The sequence below is a fragment of the Athene cunicularia genome, assembly GCF_003259725.1.
Source record: "Athene cunicularia isolate RWA chromosome 11 unlocalized genomic scaffold, athCun1 chr11_part2, whole genome shotgun sequence".
NCBI classification, from domain to species: Eukaryota; Metazoa; Chordata; class Aves; order Strigiformes; family Strigidae; genus Athene; species Athene cunicularia.
Genome location: NW_020799114.1, coordinates 1934942 through 1959633, shown reverse-complemented (window position 1 = coordinate 1959633; position 24692 = coordinate 1934942). Strand labels below are relative to the sequence as shown.

Sequence of the window (24692 nt, the reverse complement as noted above, 5' to 3'; positions counted from 1 at the left end):
GGGGTGAGGAGGGTGCTGGGCTGCAGACCAGTACCCTGAAGCGTGGCCAGAGAGCCTGTGCCAGCCTGGTGAGCTCCTGGGGGAGGTGATGGGCAGGAGGGGAAGGCTTGGATGTGAAGTCTGGTACAGGCAGTGGCAGAGACAGCAGTGGCCCCCATGGGTCTGTCTTGAGCCTTTTTATCCTCGTTCCTCAATTACAAAAGCAGGATAAAAAGTAGAGCTCAAAGGTCAGTAGGCTGTAAGGCAGGGAGAAAGCGGCCTGCATCCCTCAGCACACAGCACCTGCAGGCATCTGCAGCATCGCTTTAGGGGGCCTCCGAATGAAAAAAAAAAAAAATAAATAAGCAGCTTGGAAGGGGGCTGGGGGAAGGCTGTTTCCTCAATTAGCTGGGACTTGCCTTCTCTTGATGAACGGAAGGCAGCGGGTTTTAGCCTCTGGATTTGTGGAGCTTTCTCAAAGTGCCAAGTCTGGTTATACGGGGACTTTGGAGGGTTAGGTGGAGGAATCTGAGTCGCGCTCTGCTCCGTTAACTCCTTCGAGGCTTGAGTGGCTTTGGAAACCTCGGGCCTGGCAGCGCCCAACGAACCGGCAGCCCCCCGAGGAGGGAGGGTCCTGGCACCCCGAGCGCTTGCCAGAGGTGATTCCTCCAGCTGGGACCTCCCGGGCCGGGGCTTCGCCCGCGCAAGGTGCCTCGACGGGGCGATGCCATGGGCAGGGACGGGCCCGGGGCCGAGCGGGGTGTGCCTGGCGGAGCGGTTAGTGGGTGACCGCGGTCAAAGGGCAGCTTCTGGGGTGGTGCAGAAGGTCAAGGGTGGACGAGGGCTCCTCGTGCCGGGGAGGAGAGGCTGAGGATGCGGTTACCTCGCGGCGTCGCGGCACATCGTACCTGTGCTGGACGAGGCACGACGGGAGGGATTGCTCCTGGCGCCATAAAAACACGGTCGTATTTGGGGGATAAATGCAAGAATTGGCTGCATACCACCTGCAGCCAACAGCTTGGGAGAGAGACATCCTAACCAGGCTGGTGTGGGGAAGGTGCTCTCTGGCGGAACAGAGTTACCTGGTGCTGTAAATTGTCGCGGTGCGTGGGGAAATCCCTTCACCCCTACACGGAAAAAAATCGGGGAATTTAAAATTTCACACCCCGGTCTGTCCTGTCCTTGGAAAAGAGGCCATGGCCGTGCATGGACAGGGGATGTCTTGATGTGACCTGCCATGCCTCTGCCCAGGGACGTGCTGTCCCCAGGACGCCAGCCCCCCATCACCAGCATGGCAGGAGCTGGCACCCCGTAAAGCCCCTGAGCCTGAGCCTGAGCCTGAGCCTGAGCCTGAGCCTGAGCCTGAGGCTGCTTTATGGGGAGTGCAGGCAGCACAGGAGGGGCTCTCACCTGCCTGTGCCTGGCGGGGAAGCCTGCCCGCCTCACAGTCACACTAAGGCTCCTTTACCCCTCACTGGAAGCATAAAGGGGCCTTAAAAAGGAAGCAAAAGTAACTTAAATTTAATTTACACTCACTTAGAGACTCTTTACATGGCTGGAGGAGTATAAAGGGGCCTTAATGTAGCTGGGAATCAACCCCTGAAGGTATCTGGGCCTGACTGCCGGGCATTCATTTTGCAGAAGCTCACCTCAGGCTGCAATCCAGCTTTTAATTCCCCAACCCAGATCCTCCAGCTTTTAATTCCTCAACCCAGATCCGCAGAAGTACCGGGAGCAACAGCGTCGGCCCTGGTGGGGTTAGGTCTCATTCACACACACGTAAGCGAAATCAGAGTTGGGCTTCCAAGGAATAACTTGCAGGGAACGTGGTCCTGGCTTGCCCACGCATCTGCCCTGGTCTCAATCTCTCTATCGTCTGCCTGGGGTCCAGTGAAAGGATTTCCCAGTTTAAAATCCCGCTCTGGCACGGGAAGGGACTCTCCTCTCCCTCCTGCCGAGGGGCAGAGGCCGGGGAAGGGAAGCCGGATGACTCAGGGAGGGGACAGCCGATGGTGTTCCTCACCGCTTAACACCCACTCGCGTGGATGCGGCTTCCCGGGAAGCCCAAGCCTGCCCTCGCCTTTCTGTTAGTGCAAACAAAGCCAAGATTGATGCAGGAAACCACCTCGCGGCCGTGCGCCCCCAGAGATACCGCGGAGTTGTCCGAGGGTTGCCCACTCCCCTACGACCTCGGGTGCTGGCTGGCCGGAGCCCCTGCAGCAATCATCGCCGAGGTGCTGCTTGTTCTACAGCCTTTACACCCCCAGCATGGCCCAGCGAAGGGCAGTGGTCCGTGAGCCGCTGAGCAGCGTCCCCCACGAGTCCAGGAATCCCTGTGCCGCCCCTGCCACGGGCTCACCACGTCCCGGAGCAGCTGGAAGAAGCAACGTCCAACCCCAGGTTTGGTGAACCAGAGCCAGGATTCAGGGACAGCTGGCCCTTGAGGGACAGCAGGATGGCTGGGAGGGAAGAAGTGGGGCTCGTGTGGTGTGAGATTTTCGGGGTAACACCCATCAGGTGTCCCAGAGCTGGGGTGGCCCTTTGGAGCATCACCTGATGGTACTCAGCTTATTTACAGCCCTCAGAGACCTTGGAGCAAAGAGCCTGTGGACAAGACCACTGGTGGAAGAGGCTGAAAACCAGAAGTTCACAGAATCACCGAATCATCCCGGTTGGAAAAGACCTTGAAGATCACCTAGTCCAACTCTTAACCTAATATTGACAGTTCGCAACCCCACCATATCCCTAAGCGCTATGTCAACCCGAATTTGACATATCTTGGAAAAGAACGGAGCATTTATAGCGAAGAAAACCATCCAGATTTATCGCAGCTCTGGTTCAGAAGGGAATATTTAATCTGGTTTTTTAGTCTTTGGTTTTAAACACGTTTAATGGTCACCCGTTCCTGGCCTGGCGGGGTCGGGAGCGTGGCACACGAGTGCTGGGTGCTGGCAGGGAGCAGGCAGGTATTTGCAGAGAGTTTTGGCCTCCTTGCAAGCCCGGCTTCCCCCGTGCCAACCCTTGCCGCCTGCCCACCTGCCTTCTAGGCAGCGCTCTGAAATCTGCCTGGCACCGATTCCTTCTCCTCTCGTGGCTTTGCTCTCTGCTGAGGTGTTTTCCATCCCTGTGTGACCCCGCCCCCAGCTCTGCCCCAGTGCCCCGAGCGTGGGACTGGGCTGCCGGAGCCCAGGGGAAGGAGCCGGGCACGGTCGTGTCCCTGGGTGCAACCCACGGTGAAGTGTGGGACCCAAACCAGCTCATCCTCCCTGCGCATCGATAGAGATCTCCTTCGGAAGGCATGTGAAAAATGCAGCCGCAGGCAACCATCAGTGTCCCCTTAAAAAAAAAAAAGAAAAAAAAGTCTGATCTATTTTTGGTTTGAATCTGCTGCTTTTTAATTAAGGAGAACTGCCTGCCCCCTCCCCGTGGCCGTGCAGAGCTGCCTGGACAAATGGGGTGGCAGGAATTATTTAATGCCCTTTCCTGTCAAGCTGTCATGTTTCATTAGCACCCTCCCACCCCAGCCCGGGTTAAAACCAGGCTGCAATAACACCGGGTGCTGGCCTGGGGCTTCCCGCTCAGCAACACCTCCAAAATACCTTCCTGGGAGGGAAGCATAAGGGGACCCCCACATTTCTTCCGACGTTGCGCTGTGCGTTAGTGTTTGTCCTTAGCGGGACCACGCCGTTGCAGTCGGCACCCCCCAGATGAAGGGCTGGCTACAGGCTCGGAGACACTTGGTAGCCCTGCGAGGGGGAAAGGCTGCTCTCCACTCCTGTACGGCCGTGGACGGGGTGATGAGAAAGTTTGAGAATAGGTTGAGATCGTTTCGGCCCCAAGACCTCTAATCATTCGCTTGACCGGGTAAAACTGCCCCTTCGCCAAGAGTGCCAGCTATCCTGAGGGAAACCTCGGAGGGAACCAGCTACTAGATGGTTCGATTAGTCTTTCGCCCCTAGACCCGGGTCGGACGACCGGTTTGCACGTCAGGACCGCTACGGAGCTTCTTGGGGCTCCTGTAGCCACCTCCTGCCAGCCCGGAGGTGGTGGGCACTGCTGCTGGGTTCCTCTGGCACCAGCTGGCTGGGATTGCCACTCCAGGCAGTTCTGGGGTCCCCCCCCGGATTGGGCATCGCCCGTCCCCGAAAGCTTGGGCCCTGCAAAGACTGGGCTCCTTGGAGGAAGAGGAGGAGGAGGAGGAGGCGGGCTGGGCGCAGGGATGCACACGTGGGGTTCAGGGCCAAAGCCGGGGATCGCCACTGCCCCAGTCCCCACGCTGCTGGGCTGCAGGGGACGGGAAGGAACCCCCTGCTCCCCTGGTACGTAGCCGCAGCCAGAAAGCGCGCTGTTTCCAATTGGCAGCAGAGCCCAGCCGGTTGCAGCGCGGAGAGCAGGCCGGCGGCTCTGAGGCATGCCGTGAGACCAGAGCAGGACGACCTCCGGCCCCGGTGGGGAGAGCGGAGCTGACCTGCCTTGCCCGGCTCCGGTCCAGTAACTCGCTTGTGTTTGCATTTAATTGCAACCGTAAAAAAGCCCTTTCTTTCCCAACAACAAAGCCTTGAACCACGCTTCAAAGCTGGGTTCTGGGGCAGTTGCATGCCTTTTAAAAATAGCCCTCCGAGGGTGCCAAGCGCTAAATGGATTGCAGAGGGCAGGTCCCCCACGTGGGGCTTCAAACAGCCCAGGCTGCGCCGCTGCGACTGCTGCTGCGACTGCAGCGGTGACTGCTGCCTGCGACTGCTGCTGCAACTGCTGCTGCGACTGCTGCTGCAACTGCTGCTGCAACTGCTGCTGCGACTGCTGCTGCAACTGCTGCCTGTGACTGCTGCTGCAATTGCTGCTTGCGACTGCTGCTGCGACTGCTGACTGCGGCTGCGACTGCTGCTGCGACTGCTGCCTGCGACTGCTGCTGCAACTGCTGATTAAACTGCTGCTGTAACTGCGGCTGCGACTGCTGCTGCGACTGCTGCCTGCGACTGCTGCTGCAACTGCTGCTGCAACTGCTGCCTGCGACTGCTGCTGTGACTGCTGCTGCAACTGCTGCCTGCAACTGCTGCTGCGACTGCTGCTGCAACTGCTGCCTGCAACTGCTGCTGCGACTGCTGCTGTAACTGCCTGTGACTGCTGCCTGCGACTGCTGCTGCAACTGCTGCCTGCAACTGCTGCCTGCAACTGCTGCCTGCAACTGCTGCTGCGACTGCTGCTGCAACTGCTGCCTGCAACTGCTGCTGCGACTGCTGCCTGCAACTGCTGCCTGTGACCGCTGCCTGCGACCGCTGCCGCTCCCCCGACACCCTCCCGGAGAGGATCTGTGTGTTGCGTGAAGCTGCAGCTCTGCTTTCCCTCCCATGAGCTTTTTCTTCGGGAGCGTTGCAAAGCGGGAGGATGGCGAGGCCGAAGCTGCCAGGCCAAACCCCTGGAGGGTGCTTGGGAACGGCGTGGAAGTGCCCGAGCCAACACCCTCATGGCCTCAAGTGCCGTTCGGGAGGCAAGAAGTTTATCAGCTGGGAAGTTATAACTGGAATGTCCAGGGCAGGGAAAAGCCTGGAAGGGAAACTGAGGCAGCGCTGGTTCAGATCCAGGTGCTCTCCCACCCTGTCCCAGTCTCTGCTGGGACTCTTCTGGCTTTCAAGGAGTCTCGTGGCCTTCAGCCCAACCTTGGTCCTGCTCGTGGTCAAGTGTCCTCAGAGCTGATGGCTGGCCCAGCTGTGGTTTAGCGTCTTTTCACTCTAAAACAAGGAGTTTTGCTCTCCTGAACGTTTTTCTGAGTCTGTTTTCTTCCTCGCCCGTTGGCAACACAGGAATCATCATATCCAGAGTGGGAAGGCGGAGATCCGTAGCAAAGAGAGCTCAGTTCTCACGGTGATTAGCTGAGCTAAACAACATCCACCCAGCAGCACTGACATGCCCTGGCTCGGAGCATCCTCATCCCTGCCCCGACTCCCCCCCGCAGCGGATTGAGGCAGGGGCTGCCCCCCCAGAGCCAGCCCGGGGAGGGCGGGTTGGCCAGAGTCAAGGGGGGAGTTCTGTTTGTGGGGGGTTTCCATTGTGAGGAAGCAGAAGCTGCGTCTCTGAGGAGCTGGGATGTGGGGCTGGGAGCTGAGGATTTGCTTCAAGCAAATTTATTGCATTTTTCTGGGGTTTCCCCTGCAATCCCCGATGGGCACGTGGGAGCCTGGAAGCTGTTGATGGAGATGAGGGAGTTTGACCTGTGCTATGAATCAAGGCATCAGCTCTCTTCCCCCTTCAGCTTTCCCAGAGGCAAAGTCAGGGAGGATGAGGTGTCAGCATCCTCCGGTGCTTTGGGATCGGTGTGGCCGATGTCCCCAAGGCCCGCAGGGCCACGCCAGCACCTTTCAGACACTCCCAGCCCGGGTTGTGTCCCGTCAGCGTGGAGGGTGCTGCTCCTTTTCTCCACAGAGAAATGCCGCCGGGGCTGGGGCTCCTCCGTAAAGCCCTGCAAAAACCCAGCCGAAGGAAATTGCTACCTACGGGAGATGAAACCCGGCTCTCAGGGCAAAGGGGACGGCGTGTAACTCCGGGAAAAGCTCTCCGTGTCGGAAGCGTGCTTTTCTTGGACCGCTCCGCTGTATTTACGCAGGCTGGTATGTGGGGAGTAATTAGAACCTCATCCCAAGTACTTGACGAGCGTGTTTTCCATTCTAGATGTTGACAGGTCGGGCTATCCAGCGGTCCCTCTGTGCCTCAAAATATTGACATTTTATCTTTGCTGAAACCATAACAAGGACCCGGGAAGTTCTTGGGCAGGGGAGAGCGATGGTGCTTATGGACAGCCTGCCGGTGCCACGCATGGTGCCTCACACGCGGGTGCAAGCTCCCTGCGCCCACACCTCGCTGAGGGAAGCTGGCACAGGGGTCCGTGCGGAGGGGCCGGGGCTGTCACGGCTGCCAGCGGCGTGGGAAGAGGGTGCTGAACGGAGCAGAGCGAGCAGGGCTGGGAGGTGTTTGCCTGGACGAGGCTGGCCGGGGGCAAGGACAAGCTGCTTCTCCCCAGAGCAGGGATTCGGGCACCTTGGGGCAACCACCGGAGAGTCCACGCTGCTCCAAGAGGAGAGGCAGGGAGAGGTGGATGCTTGAAACCTCCAGACCGTACGTTTCACTAAAAACCTGGTGTCTAACCTGACAGGAGAGAGACATGAGGATACGCTCGCTCTTATCTCTCTAAAAGACTTTGTAAAACCTGCAGGAAATACCCAGGAGGCAGCTCGGGCTGGCAGAGCTTACGAAGCTGTTGGAGGAGGTTTCGGGGAGTTCACACAGCCCCGAGCAGCTGAACTAAACCGACCTCATTTCAGGTGATTCATGAGATGAAGCTAAAAGGGGAACCAAGCTGGGAACCGTCCCCTCTGCCCTCACCCACCACAGTCCCAGTGTCCCAGCCCACCCCTCAGGGGTCCCTTTCCACCCCTCCGAAGCTGGAAACACCCTCGGAAGACACACCAGAAGGGCTGGGTTAGTCGCCTGGTGTGGGATGCCTGTTTTTCAGCAAATGGATTAATAAAGGGGAGGGGAAGGAGCACACCGGGGTGGGAGCACCCCCAAACCCTGCCCGTGCATCCCGGCGACCTGGGGGATGGGATGTGTGGTGGAGGGATGGGCTGGAAGGAGCTGGGCTGGCTGGAGGAGCGACGGGCAGCCGTGGCATCGCTCCCATCCCGCTGACCCCCGCGTTTCACTCCCATTTTGGGCCATCGCTCGCTGCCAGAGCATGGTGTCAGGGAAGGAGGATTATTTTTCCTTCTCCACATTTGCCTTCCATACAAACCAGCCCTACCGTGTAATGTTTCTCATTTCCTCTATACATTAATGAAGGCTCGAAGTGAAAAGCTGCACATTAGGCTGACCTAACCCCGAGCTAAGCCGGCAGTCGGAGGGACACAATGAGCCGGCTGTTCGGACCTCGCTGGCACCGGCTCCTTGTCTGCTCCCAACACAATGGTGTTTTCCTTGGCCGGCGCTCAGAGGCGCGGGAGGGAGATGGTGACAGGGAGGATTCCCACGTTTTCCCGACGAAACTGCCCAACGCCGTGGCCTCGTGCCCCGGGATGGGCCGCGGAGCCCGTCCGTGGTGGTGCGGCCCTGCGGTGCCGGCTCTCCCCGAAGGGTGCGGGAGCGGGGCGAGGCGGGCAGCCCGGCCCGGCACGAGATGCTGCTGGTGGAGGAACCAGCATCAGGTTCAAAACCCTGCTGATTTATTGCAAAACCGAGAGCAGCTGAGAGCCAGAGGCCAAAGGAAAGGGGCTTTGGCCTTCAGGAGGTGGAGGGTGGTGAAGCATCGGTGGAGGAACCAGCACCAGGATCCGTGTGGGCGGGGTCTCTGGTTCATCCATCCCATTGGCATTTTCTTGGAAACCTGAAAAACAAAAAGCTAAATTTAGTGGTGGAGCGTTGCTCCTGAAATGGAAAATTTGGGGGGGGTTTTGTCCATCTTCTTGGCTGACTCTAATCACTGAATAGCTCCGGCGGCTCACACCTGCATTTTGGAGTATTTTTCCATAATGTTCTCCCCCCGGCTCCAGCCGTGCGGCGAGTGATGTGCTTCCCAATAGCATTTCCACTAAGCCCAGTGTTTTATTTCATATAAAGTCCTTCTGAACATTTTTCAGTGGCCTCTTCTCCCTCGGGGATGGGGAAGCATTTCATTGCCATTTATCGTGCCGCAGCGGTGGGGCCCGGCTGCCCCAGGCGGTGGCCGGGCAGCGCCGTGGGTGCTCGTACGGCGCCTGGCAGATCTCACACACGTGGCTTTTCCATCAGCTCAGCAGACACTGGGGGCAACAAGCCTACCGAGAGGCAGGAACCCATCCTGGCCTTGCAGAGCTTGGCACCCCATTTTGCATCTGCCACCTTATTTGCACGAATTCAAGCCCAGTTTCACCTGCGCACGCACCGCAGCTGGCGAATCTCCTCCCGAGGAGGTGAAGGTTTTACTGAAAACCTGCTCTGGCTGTTACTGCGAGTGTCTGGGTCAAGCCCTGTTTTTTTGTTGCCTTGAAACCTGCTCAGGGTGAGAGGAGATGAGCTGCGATCCTGACCTCGCGCTCTCCGGCTGCTCCGGCAGCGATGCTGCAGGGCGGGGAGCGATGCCGGGTCCCTGCCCGCCGTCGTACAAGGGGCACCACTTCTCACCCAATGCTTCACCACCCTCCACCTCCTGAAGGCCAACGCCCCTTTCCTGCCAGCCTTTGGCTCTCAGCTGTTTTCAGTAAATCGGCAGGGTTTTGTACCAAGTTGACCTGGATATAATTTTTGAGGAGTTTGCAAGTCTGGCTGGTGGGGAAGTGCTGAGTGTTGGGCTGAGCCTGGCACGCTGGTCTGATAAGGCCCTTGAGCACTGTATAAAAACAAGGGCTCCCGTGTTAGGTGGGCTGTGAGAGCTCTCAGAGGGATTGTGAGCAAGGAACTGTGAGCAAGGGATTGTGAGCAAGGAGTCGTGAGCAAGGAATCACGAGCAAGGCAATTGCAAGCAAGGAATTGAGAGCAAGGTGGGTGTTTCCCAGAGCATCCCGGAGGGCTCCCTTCCTTCAGCTTGCTGCTTTTCACTCTTCAGGATTTTTATTTTTTTTTTTTTTCATTCGGAGGCCCCCTAAAGCGATGCTGCAGATGCCTGCAGGTGCTGTGCGGGTCGGTGCTGCAGTAACCACCCGCAGCAAAGCGCCCAGGTCACAGTGAGCTCCCACTTGTCACAGTGCTCCCACGCGGTGCTGCTGAGAGGGACAAGCTTTAAGTCCGGCTTTAGTGGAAAAAATAGTGCGGATGCAATTCAATACTGGCCCAGAGAGAAGGTACCTGGTGGCAGAGGCTCTCCCATCACACCCGCTGGCTCCGCCGCTGAAGCTGCAGGCTGAGCAGTTCAAGCAGGAAGGTTTTGAGAAGCGGGGATAATTAATTTTGGAAGAGATTACGAAAGCTGTGGTGAATTCTCTGTCACTTCGAGAGCCCAAAGCAGGCTCTGGACGCTGGTGTAAAATATCTGCTTTCATTCAACCGCAAGCTCTCGAGACGAGGCCAGAATCCCTTGGTGAGACTTTTCTGGCCAGCCCCGTGCTGGAAACCAGTGACTGGCTGATCAGAGGGAAGAGTAGTAATCTTAATTTATCACATACTTTTCATCCCAAAGCACTTCCACAGTCCGAGCGATCTTTGCTGCCAACTGTTTGCAGCAATCCTCTCAACTACCCGAGCTGAAATGTTTCCTGGGCTGGGACAGCAGTCAGGGCTGTTGGGAGGCAAGAGGCAGGTTGCTCTGAAAAAAATCTCTTTTTCCAGTAGAGAGGAATCCTTCCTGGGAGATGCACAAGTGGATAGACAGAGCTCCCCGGATGGGAACGTTGGCTGGGGGAAGTTTCACAACCCCAAGTTCACGGCGAGGTTCTTGGGACGGTTGCAGCGCTCTCACAGCGCGGATCTGCGTCCCGACGGATTTTGCAATATAACATCCCTCCCACGGCTGTCAGGGTGTCGCTGCCGGCAGCCCTGGCTCGCAGGAGGAGCGAGCTGGGAAATTTTGTGGCCTCTAAAGCCACCACGTTTTGCACGAGCAGCGCCCGGACAGCTTCCCAGTGGGGCTGGATAAACCCTCGCGGGCAGGAACAGCACGTCTGAGCGTTACTCCGCGTCGGAAATCGAGGTCTTAGCCCTGTTCGCCCATGACAGGTCTAAGATGGGACTTTCTCCCTGCAGCTCCAAGGTTAAACGGGAGATGCACGCCCTGAAAAGTGCCGCGGAGGTGGGAGATGCCCGCCCCAGTGGTACCGTGCTCCGGCCAGGCGGGCTGGACAGCATCTCCCTGCCGCTGCCCCGGTCCCGGTCCCACCTCGCTGCGGCCTCGGCCGCATCCACCGCCAGCTCCTGGCTTCGCAGCTTTCCAGGCGCTTCCCCCCGGGCAGCCGCCCCTCGCCTCCTCCCAGGCCTCGCCGGGGACTTGCATGCAAAGGTCATTTATAAAACCTGACGTTTTGTTTCACTGCGAGTGCCCCGGCGAGGGCCGGGCTTGAACTTCGTTTTTATTCCACACGGCTCCTATTTATTTCTCGGGCGGATTAGTAAATCGTGGCTGTCACTAAACATTAGCCCAGCTGTTTCATCAGCTCCCCCTCCGCAAGCTGACAGTTCATTAGAGCGCGGTACCCGTCAGGATGCTGCCACCGCCTCGCCCTCTGAGCAAGGCTTTTCTTCCAGGCTCAGCCCTGCCCCACACCATCCCAGCCAGCTGGATAAATGCGAGCAGCGGTGAGTTAAAACTCACAAAACTAAAAGGCTGCCCAGGTAACACGTCCTCATTCGCCTATCGCTTCTAGACAAGCCAACAGAAAGCACAAATAACATGAAAGGGGATGATTATTGGTGTTTGTCAGGCTCCGTGGCATGGGGAGGAGGGAGCGTTGGTACAATTCAGGGTTTGTGCGTCGGGGGGGGCTGCACAGTAGCCCCCTTGGAAAGGTTTCATGCCCTCTCTCAATTCCTAAGTAAACCTCTCGTCCCCCTGTCAGCTTTGATTTGTAACCGTACTCGTGGCATCTGGTTTTCATATGAAGGGTGGAATACAGGGGATGCTGTCTGCTCGCTTCTGCCCAGAGCTATTCATCTGGGGCCGGCTAGCCAAAAAAAAAAAAAAGTTCCTGAAAGGCACTAATCATTGCAGAGGTGGAGGGCAGAGAAAGGATCCGCTGTCCCCGCATGCTGCAAAATGAGGGCCAGGAGGGCGAGGAGGAGCTGGAGCCCACCCGGGTCCTGCAGCCCCTGCCCGTGCTCGGGATGAGGATCTGGCAAATGCATCCCAGGTCGGCACGGAGGAAAGGCCGGGTCTGCGGGAGGGGTTGTGGCGATGAGTGATGGGGTGTGTGCATGGCACGTGCTCTTGTGGAACACATGCCCCCCCCCGTTTGTCCCCAGCACCCTTTCGGCCTGCCCAGGGTGGGTGTGAGCACCCCAAACACCTCCGGAGTCGCACGTGGTTGCTGGTGCCGGGGGGTTCTGCTCCACCTGGCCGGTGCAAAGCCCACCCGGATGGCCCAGGGCTCGGGGCATCCGCAGGCTTTTGCAGGGTCTCTGGGGTTTTGCTGGGGGGTGAAACGGGGTTGTTTCGAGGTGGGGTGGTCAGAGCCAGCTTTATGAATCAGACAATCTGCTTCTACCCTGACTCTGCGATGGTATTTGCAAAGCCAGGATTAAAACCTCTGCCCACGGTCAGCTCAGGGCACCAGCACTGCCCACGGCTGCTTCTTGTGTTGGTTGACTTGTGACTTTTTATTGCAGGTGGCCATTTTCCTGCTGTTTCTTGGAACTTTTTGATCCCCAGCAGGCCGGGACGGTCACTGTCCTGCAAAATGCATTAGGAAATGCCAGGCTGGCCACGTGAGAGCCGCAGAGGAGGCGGCACCGTACCCCTTTCACAAAGTGCTTTCGGAGGAGCCGTGGGAAGTTCCCCACGTGCTGCCTTGTCCCAAGCAGGGATGAGGACATCCCGGGGTGACAGCTTGTTCCCCATCCTCACGTGTCAGGGGCTTTTGGGCATCCCCCAGCCCATAGAGCCCAGGCTCACGCAGTGCCCTGGCTGAGGAGCTCCCAGGTGAGCGGTTTGCTCGTTCTCAACCTGTTATCAGAGCCGGAGGATGAGCTGAGGCTGTTCTCCAGGGTGGCTTCCAGCAAAGGCCAGATCCCAGCGCCGGCATACCAGAGTGCTGATATCAAACCCAGCAGGGACCAGCCAACTGGGAACACTTAAAAGCAGAGAGGGCTGCAAAGCCCACGGCTGTGCCTGGAGCTGCCGTGGAAGCTGGGAAACAGCCTTAAGAAGAGGAATATCTGCCTCCAGCTGCCGGGAGGCACTGCGGGCAAGGGATGCTCCCAAACCTGAGACCTGCCAGGGACATGCTGTGCTGGGTCATGGGTCCGAGCGTGGCTGAGTGCCCCTCGGGCCCCAGCTGCCTGCTTGGAGCCTTCTCCCTCACTCCCATCCTCTTCGTTATGGGAGAAGCCAGGAGCCACATTCCTGCACCGGGCAGAGCTGGGTGTACCCTGCTGTGCAAAGCCGGGTTCAAACAGCGCCAGAGAACTGCTGCCACCCCTTCCCCTGCTAGCAAACCCCCTTCAAACCCAGTAGAGAACGCTTCGGCATCATCTATAATTTTAATGTGCTGGTCTAGTTTTCCTAAACCAGCAGCTGATTTTCAGCAGCAAGGAATTGCTGTGGAGAAAGCGTTGTTATTTTCCCTTCCCTTGCTGGACTTCCTAGGACACAGCCTTTGACCCAGACTCCTGATGTTATCAAGTAGGAAGCTGCAGCTCTTTGAAGTGGGCTTCACATCGCGCTTTAAACTTCAGGGGGTTTTAAACCTTTGGCACCGGGTGGAGCTTCAGTACGGATCACCCCGACTTCAGATCTGAGGACTGTGGCCACCAAGGCATGTCCGAGGGACCGCTCACACCCCCGGGTTGGGAGCTTGCAGAAGAGATGGGATCAGAGCTCGCAGCCTGCGTGGGGAGATTTAATGCTTTGAGGCACCCAGGACTGTGACCTGGGTGAGCTTTGGGTGCTCTGCTGCTGTTTTGAACATCTGGCTGTGCCCTGGGGCGGTGGAAATGGGTCACGTCCTGATTCTGGAGGAGCTGCGCGTCCCTCGTGGATGTTGGGATGACGTTTTCAGGGTTGTGCTTGTCTGGGTCATTGTAAAACTCCTTTCTGCTTTGCTCCCGTGTCTACCTGCACACAAGTTCACCCCCAAAAGGCACCCTTGCATCTTCAGAGGTGCAGTGGATGCAGCTGGAAGCAGCAGCATGAAGCTTTCCTGAAGCAGAAGAAGACGACGGACTCTGGGCTGGGAGCAGCCGGCGGTGGGAGCTCTGCTCACCTGTAGCAGACTGACAGGCTGGGTTTGGCTTGCAAACGAGTCCCAGGTCGCTAAGGAGCAGCACCCACAAGCCCTGGGTCACTCAGCCTCCTCCCAGGCTGTGGGGATGAATTGAGCTTGATTTCATGCAATGCCTTAAACTGGGCTTAAAGTGTAACTGTTGTTTGTTTGTACCTTTATATTTTTTCACAAACCAGGGCGTGTCGTGCTGGGGTGCACAGAGCAGGAGGAGGGTTCTCTGTCCCCTGAAAACAACCTGAATATTAGCTTCAGTGATGCAAGTTCTGAGAGCAGGGAGGATTTGAAGGTGTTTGCGGGTGTTTGCAAGCAGCTGTTTCCCCCAGCATGGGGTGAGGAGGGTGCTGGGCTGCAGACCAGTACCCTGAAGCGTGGCCAGAGAGCCTGTGCCAGCCTGGTGAGCTCCTGAGGGAGGTGATGGGCAGGAGGGGAAGGCTTGGATGTGAAGTCTGGTACAGGCAGTGGCAGAGACAGCAGTGGCCCCCATGGGTCTGTCTTGAGCCTTTTTATCCTCGTTCCTCAATTACAAAAGCAGGATAAAAAGTAGAGCTCAAAGGTCAGTAGGCTGTAAGGCAGGGAGAAAGCGGCCTGCATCCCTCAGCACACAGCACCTCACGGGCTTTGGCAGCCGGAGCACCCAGCCCTCCCCAGGCTGGCAGCACGGGCAGCGAGGAGGGCAGACTGCAGGCAGGAGGGATGGCAGCACCCAGGGGTGCTTGTGTTCCCCTTGCTGTCACCCCAGGGCGCTGGCTTCAGCAGGGGCAGCACCACAGAGCTCTGGTGGGAGCTCCCTGAGAACCCCACCACAGCATCCCCCTCCCAGCCAGGCCGGGGGGGGCTTTTCCAAAATCCCTGCGCTGGCTTTCTGGAACAGCTTCTCCATCAGAGCTTCTCCCAGATAACTCCTGTACTTCGGACTCGATACCCCGGGGTGGCAGGACGATGTCCCTGCAGGGGTGGCTTGGAGCCCATCTCCAGCGTCCCCTTGCAGCCGTTCCCTGCTGAGCCAGGTCTCTCCTTTCTCCCGCAGATCCCGCACCCGGTAAGCAGCCTGCTGCCGTCGAGTGGCACGGGACAAGCCCGAGCCCTTGAGGATCCACCCAGGATGAGCGGGAATGGCCTCTCCAGCCTTTGGGATTTGCCACGCCGAGGAGCTCAGCACGTCCGGAGCTCCTGAGGAGCCCAAGTAGGACAGAGGAGTCCTCAGGTGCCAGGTAGGTGATGGGGACGCCGCCACCCTCTTTGGGCAGGAGACACAAAACGAGTGCCCAGAGCATGCCCACGGCTTGGTGCCAGCTCTGGGTGCTGGCGGAGGGTGCTCACAGCCTTGGGATGAGGTGCTTGGGTCAAGCACCCTTGTACGACACCAAGCGCCGTCCGTTGGTCCCGCTCCTTCCCGGGGCGGCACCTACTGTAGGTGCAGACTGCAAACTCCTCCTGTGCAGAGGCTGGAGGGGGTTTGGAGGAGAGAAGTGGTCTGGATCCAGGTCTCTGGCGTGATAGACCCACAGCTGAGCAAATGATGGGTTCCCCAGACTTCCAGGGCCACCGTGCATCCCTGGCCAGGAGCCATCGTGCCATAGCAGCCGCTCCTTGGCCCCGTCAAGGGACACAGCAACGAGGAGCTCACAGGAGCTGGGAAAATCCCCTCTGGTTTCCTGATGGTGTGAGGATGCTGGACGTGTGCGTGAGCCCGCACCGCTGCTTCTTGCTTCTTAGCACCATATCTAAAACCTCACGTGGTTTTTCAGACTAGAAAAACCATTACTTTTCTCCCTCACACAACCAGCGTCCTCGGCTCCGCAGCGAAGTCTGGGGCTGAACTTTTGTCCTGCAGACAGAGACGGCTTTAATTGTGCCCCCGTAAAGCAGCTCAAGCTCTTCCCTTGAGGAAGGTTCACAAGGAAGATGGAAAATAGGCCCTTAATGCCCTAAGAATTTTCCTCTCTTCCCCCACCCCGTCTTCCCTTCCATCAACTTTTAAGCTCATCCAAAAAACTGCAGCCCTCTGCTTCTATACATTGATGGCAGGACAGGGATGCTGCAGCTTTGCCAGCAGCGCGGATTTCCATTGAGTTATAAGTGGAAGCAAATGGTTTAAAAGGAAATTAAATTTACAGCTCTATAAAAAAATGCATTTTATTGCTTTGCCTGTCGTTCAGTAGAAGCAGGGAGATATAGGAATGCTTTGCATTTGTCTCTTGCCTCAGAGGCAAAGAGGAACAAACCCACCGATCACGCAGTGGCCGGGCGACCGGATTCGGCCCCGGCTCCGTGCAGGTCAGCGGCAAAATCCCGGGAGAGGGATTCTTGGAGGTGACGTGAAGCAGGATCCTAAATCTTAAATGTTGGCTGGATGAGGCCCCAAGTTTGGCTTGGAGGGCACGTTCTGCCCTAAGAGATTGAGCTGGATTTCTCCTGAAATCCCAGCTAATTGTGGCATTTTGGGTTTACTTACCGGGAAACATTTAGCTCCTCTCTACGGTTTATTAATGAATCTTGTCCTTGTGTTGTTACAGCACTGATGGGGGAGCTTAGAATAAATGGCAATAAAATAGCTGCACTGGGTGCCTGCGAAAGCCAGCGCAGTAAATTCTTGAACAGAGAGGGAAGGGAGAGGGTTGGTGCCTTCACATTAAAAGCCAAGTGGCACGGGGCGAGCTGGGCTCACCTGCGGGCACACGCCAGCTCGGCCACTGGCTCCGTCTGTGCCGTGTCCGACCGAGCCAGGAAAATGCTGTGGGGCAGGGGAAGGTGAAGGCCGGGGGGGTCGGCGGGGCACGGCTCCTGGTGCAAATCCCCCAGGATTACCGGAGCATCCCTGGCTTGGAGACGGTCGGGTGAGGGAGGCTGGACTTTGCACAGCGCCGGCAGCCGCAGCTTTGGGGTTGCACGTTGCCATCATCCCGGGAACGATCCTTCCCCTCTGAGGGGACCCAACCGGAGCAGGGGTGTGACATCTTTCCCCATTGCCACCCAACACAGGCCAGGGGATGCTCTGGCAACCCCGTGTGAGGTGGGCGAAGGAGCTTCACCTCTTCCAGCGCCGCCTGAGCTACAAAGCGAGTGTGCGGAGGCTCTTGGCCCTCCGGAGGAGGAACCTCCCCCAGCTCCAGCCCTCCCAGCTGTGTCAATAGAGGAGGAAGAAACAAAAGTGCTCTTTCTTCGCCTGTTGTTTTTGCAGAGGGGGACAAGCCGATGGCAGTTGCACTGTGACACGGGCTGCTGGGGACAGGCGTGTGTTGGGCTCGGCCGAGCTCTCCGCAGCCTTCTGGGGAGGGTTCAACAGCAGGGTGCAGAGAAGGGAAACCCGGAGGGTCTGCCTCTAGATGTATATAGATTTCCTTTTCCCCGTGACTTTATTGAGAGCAGATCATGAAAGGAAAGAAGGGAAGGGGCTCTCTGGCCTTTCTCTGGGGACAGTTTGTTTTCCCCAAGCAGTGTCCCTGCTGCCACGGGGCGCCGGGTGGTCGCACATCCCTGGGCTTGGCTGGGATGTCTCTCCCTTCGTGGCTGTCCATGCCACGTGCTCTCCATCCCCACCTCCCAGTAACCTCCCTCGCAGGCTGCGGGTGCAACACAGCCCTGGGGAAGGGGGACTGAGGACATCCCAGGGACTACAGCAGGGTCTGGCCGGTCCTCTGCGCTCCCCCAGTGCCTTCCAGCGAGCGAGTGTGCGGGCAGATTCTGAAGGGCTTTGCATGTTGATATCTGCCCATGGCTCTCCACGTTGATATCTTGCTCAAGCATCACCCAGCCATGCTGCCGTTCCTCCCATGCTCCCGAGCACACAGAGCTCAGCAGGGCTTCGGAGCAGCAGCTTATTCCTGGAAAGCCTGCTCTGCCCTCCCCGCTGCTGCAGATCCAGGAGCCTCCGCATCAGCGCGGGGCCGAGACAAGCCCAGGTGCAGGCAGAGGTGGCCACAGCTGCCGGCCGACCCTCTGCTGCGTTTCCTCCCCGGTGTAGCTCCGCGGCAGCCTCTCCAGACCCGACATCAGCTGTGAAAACACGAGGAGCCGCCTTCCCGCACGGTGCCGGAGATGTGGCCCGTTCCTCCGGCAAAGCCCCGGCCGCGGCGTGGGGAGCGGAGGACTCACAGCCTCGGGCGCGTTGGACCTCCCAGCCTTTGCAACGGGAGGATGCCTGGCCCCGTTTGCCCACTGCTAAACTTTATAGGTGCTTCTAGGACTGAGATGATGAAACGTGAGACTTAAGTCACTGTTCCTGTTCATTTTAAAGAGCCTCGCCCATGAGAGAGGCTTGGGGGACACCGCACAGCTCCCGCCATCTTTCTCCCCAGAGCTTTAAACCTGGTATCTGAGTATTATCATCCCTCCTTTCGGCAGTGCCACCAGCTTGGGGCCATCCTGCGGAAGGTGCCAGGTCCTGCTCGTGTTTTCCTGCTCTGTCAGGGTCACATCGCCCCGGCCGGGCTGCCGACACCGGGGATGCGCTCCAGGTCTCCCCACACATCCCTCCTCCTGCTGCCGTGGCTGGATGAATCCATGGCAGTGAGCATCCTGGGGGGCCTTTGCTCCAACTTAAACCCCAGGGATGTGGCAGCATCTGCAGGCAAGAGCAGGAGACCCAAGTTGGCTCTGCCCAAACCGGTGTGCACCTGACTTGTGTCAGACTGAGAACAACTGTTGTTTTTTTTTTCTTGCGGACCCTCATTTTCTTCATATACAACAATGGAGCTGGTGGTGGCACCGTTCCTGCCGGGTGCTGTGAAATCCCCGCTGCAACGCCGGTCCGCTGGCCGCGTACATCGCTCGCTTTTCCGTAGGAAGCCCAACTCAACGCTCCGAGAGTGAGTCATGCAGCGAGGAGATAAAGCGAAGTCGAGCAGAGCTATCCCGATTCACGCTTCGCCCTGAAAAGCAGATTTATGCGCAGCGTTTGCAGGGGCAACGCGATATAAATCAGCTGCTCTCCCATGTTGTCTCCATTGCTGCTGCTGGTTCCCACGCATATATCCATTTTAATCTCCGGGCTGACAGGGAGGAATCATTCCGGGCTGCTCCTGAGGCCAGGCAGCGGGCTTTGGGCAGAAGAAGGGGAGTCCCAGAGAGAGGAAGACCATGTCTGTTGCTCCGTGAAAGCATCTTGCACCGAGCAGATACATATTTTGGTGGGTCCTTTCCCCAAAAGTGAGGTGCTCTAAAAAAGATTTGAGTGCTCCAGCCACATCTACCCGCTGCTCTTGACCCAACGGGGCCGCATGTCTGGGATGGGTCACGTTTTTGGGGTGCCCTGCTGTCCCCAGAGCTGTCCGACATTGGCAGCGATGCTCCGAGGACGCAGGAGCGGGGAGCCGGCGTGCTGGGCTTTGCCATGTGGCTCCTGATGCTCAGCTGGTTGTTGGCAACCGGAGCCGGGGAGAGGAAAACAATACGCAATTGCACTGCAATTAAACAGCCTCCTAATTGTAGCGCTACATACGGCCCTTCCGCTGCTTTCTAAGTTTGGTGGCATAATTACAGCAGCAGGGTAAAGGCAGCATCTGTGTTCCCACCGCGCCAAGCCCTGCCTTCCAGGGATTTTGGATTTGACCGTATAAATCCTGGGCTGAAACCTGGCATCTGATGAAAGGGAAAAATAACCCCCAAGCTGTGCCTGGGCTTGGCCCTGGCGAGGCATGACGAGCAAAGTCCTCGCATCCCCTGCAGCCCCCGCCGCGCTTGCTGGCCTTGTCCTGGGGCAGAGGCAGGCAGCACATTTTCCTCTTTATAACGTGTTTTTGCAAAGCAGCTGTTAAAAAAAAAAAAAAACAAAAAAAAAAAAAACCCCACCAAAATCTTGCTCTGGTCGATCATTGTAACTCTCAGTTTAGAAACACGTGGTGAGGAAGATTAAAGGGTGGCTCAGGGGAAGGCAGGCTGGGTGTCAGGGTGCTGGGACGGAGCAGACGCAGGCGCGAGGGTGTTGTCCTCTCGTCGTGCTCCACCTCCCCAGCTCGGCTCTTTTTCGGGAGCGCCCAGGATGCTGAACCCCTTCGGCTGATCCCAGTGCCGGGTTGTTACTGTAGGGTCGCTGGTGCAGGGCGGTTTGTTTTGGGAGCATCCCCTCAGCATCCCCACGTTGACGGGGGGCACTGAGCACCCCGGGAGGCAGGTGTGTTGCAGGCAGCTGCCTGCTCCGAGGAGACAGGCAGCGTGGGCACAGGGATGGCCGGCAGAGCACGGGCAGACTCCCAGACTTATATTTAATTTATTTTTTTTTTATTTTATACTGCGGGTTTGAGGAATCCCGAGATAAATGCCACTTTCTGTGTTAAAAGGAGGACGTCTTGGAAGGCAGGGGAGGGAAGCTGAATCGCAGCCTGTGTTTTCGGTTGGAAACGTGTCTCGGGTGCCGAATGTTTTCCATCACACAGGCGGGTTTGTGTGGATTCACCTGGGCAGGAAGCGGCGGGGTAAAGCGATACCCCATGGGGCGCGGGCGGCCCTTCTCCAACACCCCCTTTCCCTAAACCCGATAGCAGCCGGCGGCTGCTAATGAAATAAGCAGCCACTTTACGACAGCTCTTGCACCATGTGCGAAAATTATTAGTTGCAACGTTTTGCTGGAAAACGGAAGAAAAGGAGCGGGGCAGATGAGAGATGCACGAAGATATTTGCTCCACAGCCCCATCCCTGCGCTGGCGTGAATATCCCACCCGGCTCGCCCCTGCAAATACCTCCTGCCCGCTCCCAGCAGCGTTAAATCTCCAGGTGAAGGATAAAAAAAAAAAAAAAAAAACACCAACCCTCTTGATCTGTGAATTCACTGTAAAAGTATGTGGGGTTTAGTAATGTAGCATTAGCACTGGTTTGGTCGTTGCTAAATAGCTGAGGGAAATAAATAGTTTCCGGTGTCCATCGGATTAGGTATTGTCTGGGATGCTTTCTGGGGGAGGAAAAATAATCCCGGCATGAGCGTGGCCTGTCAGGTGGGGAGTGATGCCCCGACCCCCTGCCCTCCCCCGCCTGCATCTGCCCACCACTGGGGTCTGGAGAGAAACCACTAACGAGTGGGTTTCACCCATTTTTCAGAAGGAAGATTTTTTTTTTTTTAAATTGTCACTGTTTGGAAGAATTCAGTTTTCCAGCCAGGGAATATAAAAATACACTTTTTTTTTTTTCCAGACTCCCAGAGGGTCGGGGGGGAGCAGTTTGTCCTTTTTCATTCCTCCCTCAGTGGCCGAAGGTGAGGGAAGGGCTGAGACGCACGAGAAAGCGTGGAGCCCAGTCTCTGGTGATGCTGCCCACCCTGGGCCAGGGGCAGTGGCCAGATCCACCCCCTATTTCTGTGCTTTCCAGCCACTTGTTGCTTCCAGCATCACCTCGCTGCTGGGATTCAGCACCAGGAGTGGCTGCATCTGTGGGTTTTTTTTCCTGCGGGAAGAGCAGCAGCATCCTTTCTTCAGATCTGGTCTTCCTGAGACAACATATTTTAAAAATCATCCTGCTCTGTCTGAAAACCAGACCCCGAAGCAGAAGGGAAATTCCCAATCCTCGCTTTGCATCTTGCAAACACACATCAAGGAGGGACGTTGTCCCAGACCGGTACCCAGACTGACACAGCAGGGATGGGATTGGACCCCGAGTGCTTTTCCACGTCACGCAGCACCAGCGAAAGGAAAATATTTGCAGGATGCCATTCTTCAGCCCTTTAAAATATCCTCAGCTAAGTTTTTTCGACTGATGAAACAAAAACACACCAGCATGAGGAAAGGGATTTTGTCACTCGACACATCTCTGGAGAAAACGTGTCTCCTGAGCAAACAGACCTGGGGTTGTCCGGGCGGTGAATATTGGTGTTATTCAACCCTGCTCCCTCACGGATGGTGCCTGGTGAAAAAGAAAAAAAAAAGCAGAAGAAACAGCATGAAGCCTCTCGGAATTTCTCCATCTTGGTATCTCCTGGCTTCTGCCCTCTCCGGCCATGGCTGGGGCACAGGGACGTGTCCCCACATCTGCCACCCAGCAGCTGGACCAGCGGGAAGGGCTGCGTGTGCCTGGAAACCCATCGGCAAAATGCTTTTCATTACTCGCCCTTTGAAGTTTCAGGCATGTGCCAGACTCGTGTTCGGCACCTGCAAACAAACCTGACCCCAGCGGCCGCCCAGCTTTGATGTTTCACGTCACAGGAGGGTCCCCACGGCCACGAGCTGCTGTCACCCTCCTGGAGAGGGGCTGCAGGGGACCAGACACCCGGGAGAGACGACGGAAAACGCGGCTGGGTTTTGACCCAGCTCCTCCTCACCCCACAGACCAGGGATGCGCCAGCGGGATGTGTAAATCCATCCTGCTTTTATACCCTCAGTGCTTTGACACGTCCACATCACGCTGGCAGGGAGGAGGATCCAGCTGCCCGCTGCCCCGGGCTCTGCCCACAGCTGGCAGCCACCCGCTGCTCCCCGGCTGCCGGGGCCGCGTAACCCGCCCGACTGCAACCGGCATCTTTACGGAGCGGCTGATTGAAGTTCCCCATGAATGTCCCTCTGTTCACCAGCCTTTTTATAGCTCTGCACGTTTTTCTTGGCCCCGAGCGTTTCTGCTCCTGTTGAGAACAGAGAGCATCTCTCAGCGCCGGCATCCGCAGCCAGCCGGGGCGGGAGGGGGCTGCACCAGGGCGGCTCATTTTTTGGGGTCCTGCTGACCAAAACACAACGTTCTCCCCGTTTCTGTGCCCTGACACTGTGGCAGCCAGTGCGGTTTGTAGCTCAGGGGACCTCCCTGGTGAGGAGCTGCGGGGATGCTGGAGTCTGAGCGTCGAGCCCTTTCCTTAAACTCCCGACCCTGCGCTGTGGTTTCCTGCGTGGCACATCCCTCCTGCTTCCCAAGGGCCGTGAATCCCACGGAAACACCGTGCAAGGTGCTGGAGGCGATGGCAAGCTTGGCTGCAGGCAGCAAGCCCAGCCCGAGGAAGCCAAACTGGGTCATTCTCCATCAAAATCATCACAGCCCCACTCCCGCCTCCTGCAGGAGCAGCTCCAGTGGTGATACGGTACCCACGGGTGCATCCCAACCCCACAGCTGAGTGAGGGAGCCTAAAGGAGGAGAAAACCCAAAATTCCCAGGCTGCCTTCCCTGCTCTCGGGGATGCGAGTCCTTCCTTGCCAGCGTTCACCTCCCCCATCTGCTTCCCCTTCGGCCTGGGGAGGATGGCGAGGCGGTGACGCACGCCGCTGGCCGAGCGCTGGGGAAATGCTCTGGAGCAGACGCGAGCCAAGGGCTGGGCAGCAAGGACCTGCTCCCTGTTGGGTTTTCGGTGGCTGAGCAGAGGACATCAGTTACGGAAAGGAGTAAATAGGCAGTGGAATAAGGAGATGGTATTCACATCCTCTCCTGCTGCCAGGGATGGTGGGGTCCCTGCTCTGCAGCTGCAACGGGGACGACGGCAGCCGTGGGGGGGTTTGCAGCAGCATCTGTGCTGCAGCTGCAGGTTGCAGGCAGCCGAGGATGGCTGCACAGCACCGGGGCTGCCCCAGGAGGGGACGGAGCCGGCAGCGCTCCCGAGAGCAGCAGGGACTTTGCAGGGACGTCACCAGTGCGTGTGCGAGATCACGGATGGTGCAGGCCAGTGGTGGGGACTGGAGGGGGGGGAGACCGCCAGAATTGCAGTCCTGTGATCCCACCCAGTCTGTGATGTGCCCCTCACCAGGCGTCTGGGCATGGGGACGTGATCCCAGCTTGTGGGCAGCAGAGCCAGCGCTTGGCTCCTCAGGGCAGGCGGCACCCAGAGTGTGTCCACGTAGCCCAGAGCATCCCGTCACCGCCACGTGCCAGGGGACACGGGTGGGACAGCACCCACGGGTCACCCCAGCCACGACCCCACCAGGGACCCGCCAAATCTGCCCGTCCCGGTGAGGGACATGCCGCTACGGGGCTGTTCAGCTCAACAACTTGTTTGCTTTCTACGAGCCAAGCCGAGCAGCGGGGCTTTTGCGGGGACAGGCTGGGCTTAACGCAAACCTGGCAGGGGACGTGGTCTCGGGGTCCTGTCCAGTCTGCAGGGCGTTCTCCAGCAAAGCCGTGCGTGGGGCTGCTCCCCTCTGTGCCCTGGGTGTAATCGGATCCGCCCCCCACCAAGCAAGCATTTGTATTCGGAGCATTTTCTGAATATTTTGCATTTGGGAGACACAGGAGGAATGTCTGCTGGGGAGGGCAAAGAGCCTGTGAACCAGCGAGGCGCTGGTGCCCGGCCCAGGCTGCACTCCGGGGAGCGGAGCCCCTTCTCCAGCGCTGCCCCTGCTCAGGCCCCGCTTCAAACCCCTCCGCTTTCCTGGTGTGAAAAGGCATTTTTGGGGATGAAAAGAGAAACCATCATTTCTACCGACACCTTCCCACTGCACAATCCGACAGGGATCGGTGTCCCGCCGGGCATCTCCCGGCCTCCACCACAAGCCCTGGAGTTGCAGCCCGGCATTACTGGGGAGAGGGTGGCTGCTGGAGCAGCATCGCTGGGTCTCGCCCTCCCCAGCCTTCTCCTCCCTGAACCCCCCGTCCAAAGTTGGCACCGCGCCGGACGGCTGCTTGCAGACACCTTTGCTTCCCTCTGCAGGAAATCTCCATAAATTGCAAGTCGGCCTCTGCGTCGCGTTATCCCCCAGAGCTGGACCCCACCAGGATGGAGCTGCTGCGGGGGGACATCAAGTTCATGTCTGCACGACGTGGCCTGCCAGAGCCACTGGCTACTTTTATCTCCATCACTTGACTATCGTACTTAATCAGGAAGGGGGGATATTATAATTTTTTTTTTTCTAAATCCACTTTTCTTTTATACAGAGCAAATTATAATCGCTTTTAATTGAAAAAAAAAAAAAAAAAAAAAAA

General features: G+C 57.7%; 1 protein-coding gene across 1 annotated transcript in view; it reads left to right on the top strand.

Moving 5' to 3' along the window:
- Positions 1-24692, top strand: part of ZNF469 (zinc finger protein 469) — a 48038-nt gene that overhangs the window by 385 nt on the left and 22961 nt on the right. Inside the window, exon 2 of the mRNA XM_026857024.1 lies at positions 14902-15085. The gene's annotated coding sequence lies outside the window, so the exon portion shown is untranslated. The remainder of the gene's footprint in view (positions 1-14901; positions 15086-24692) is intronic.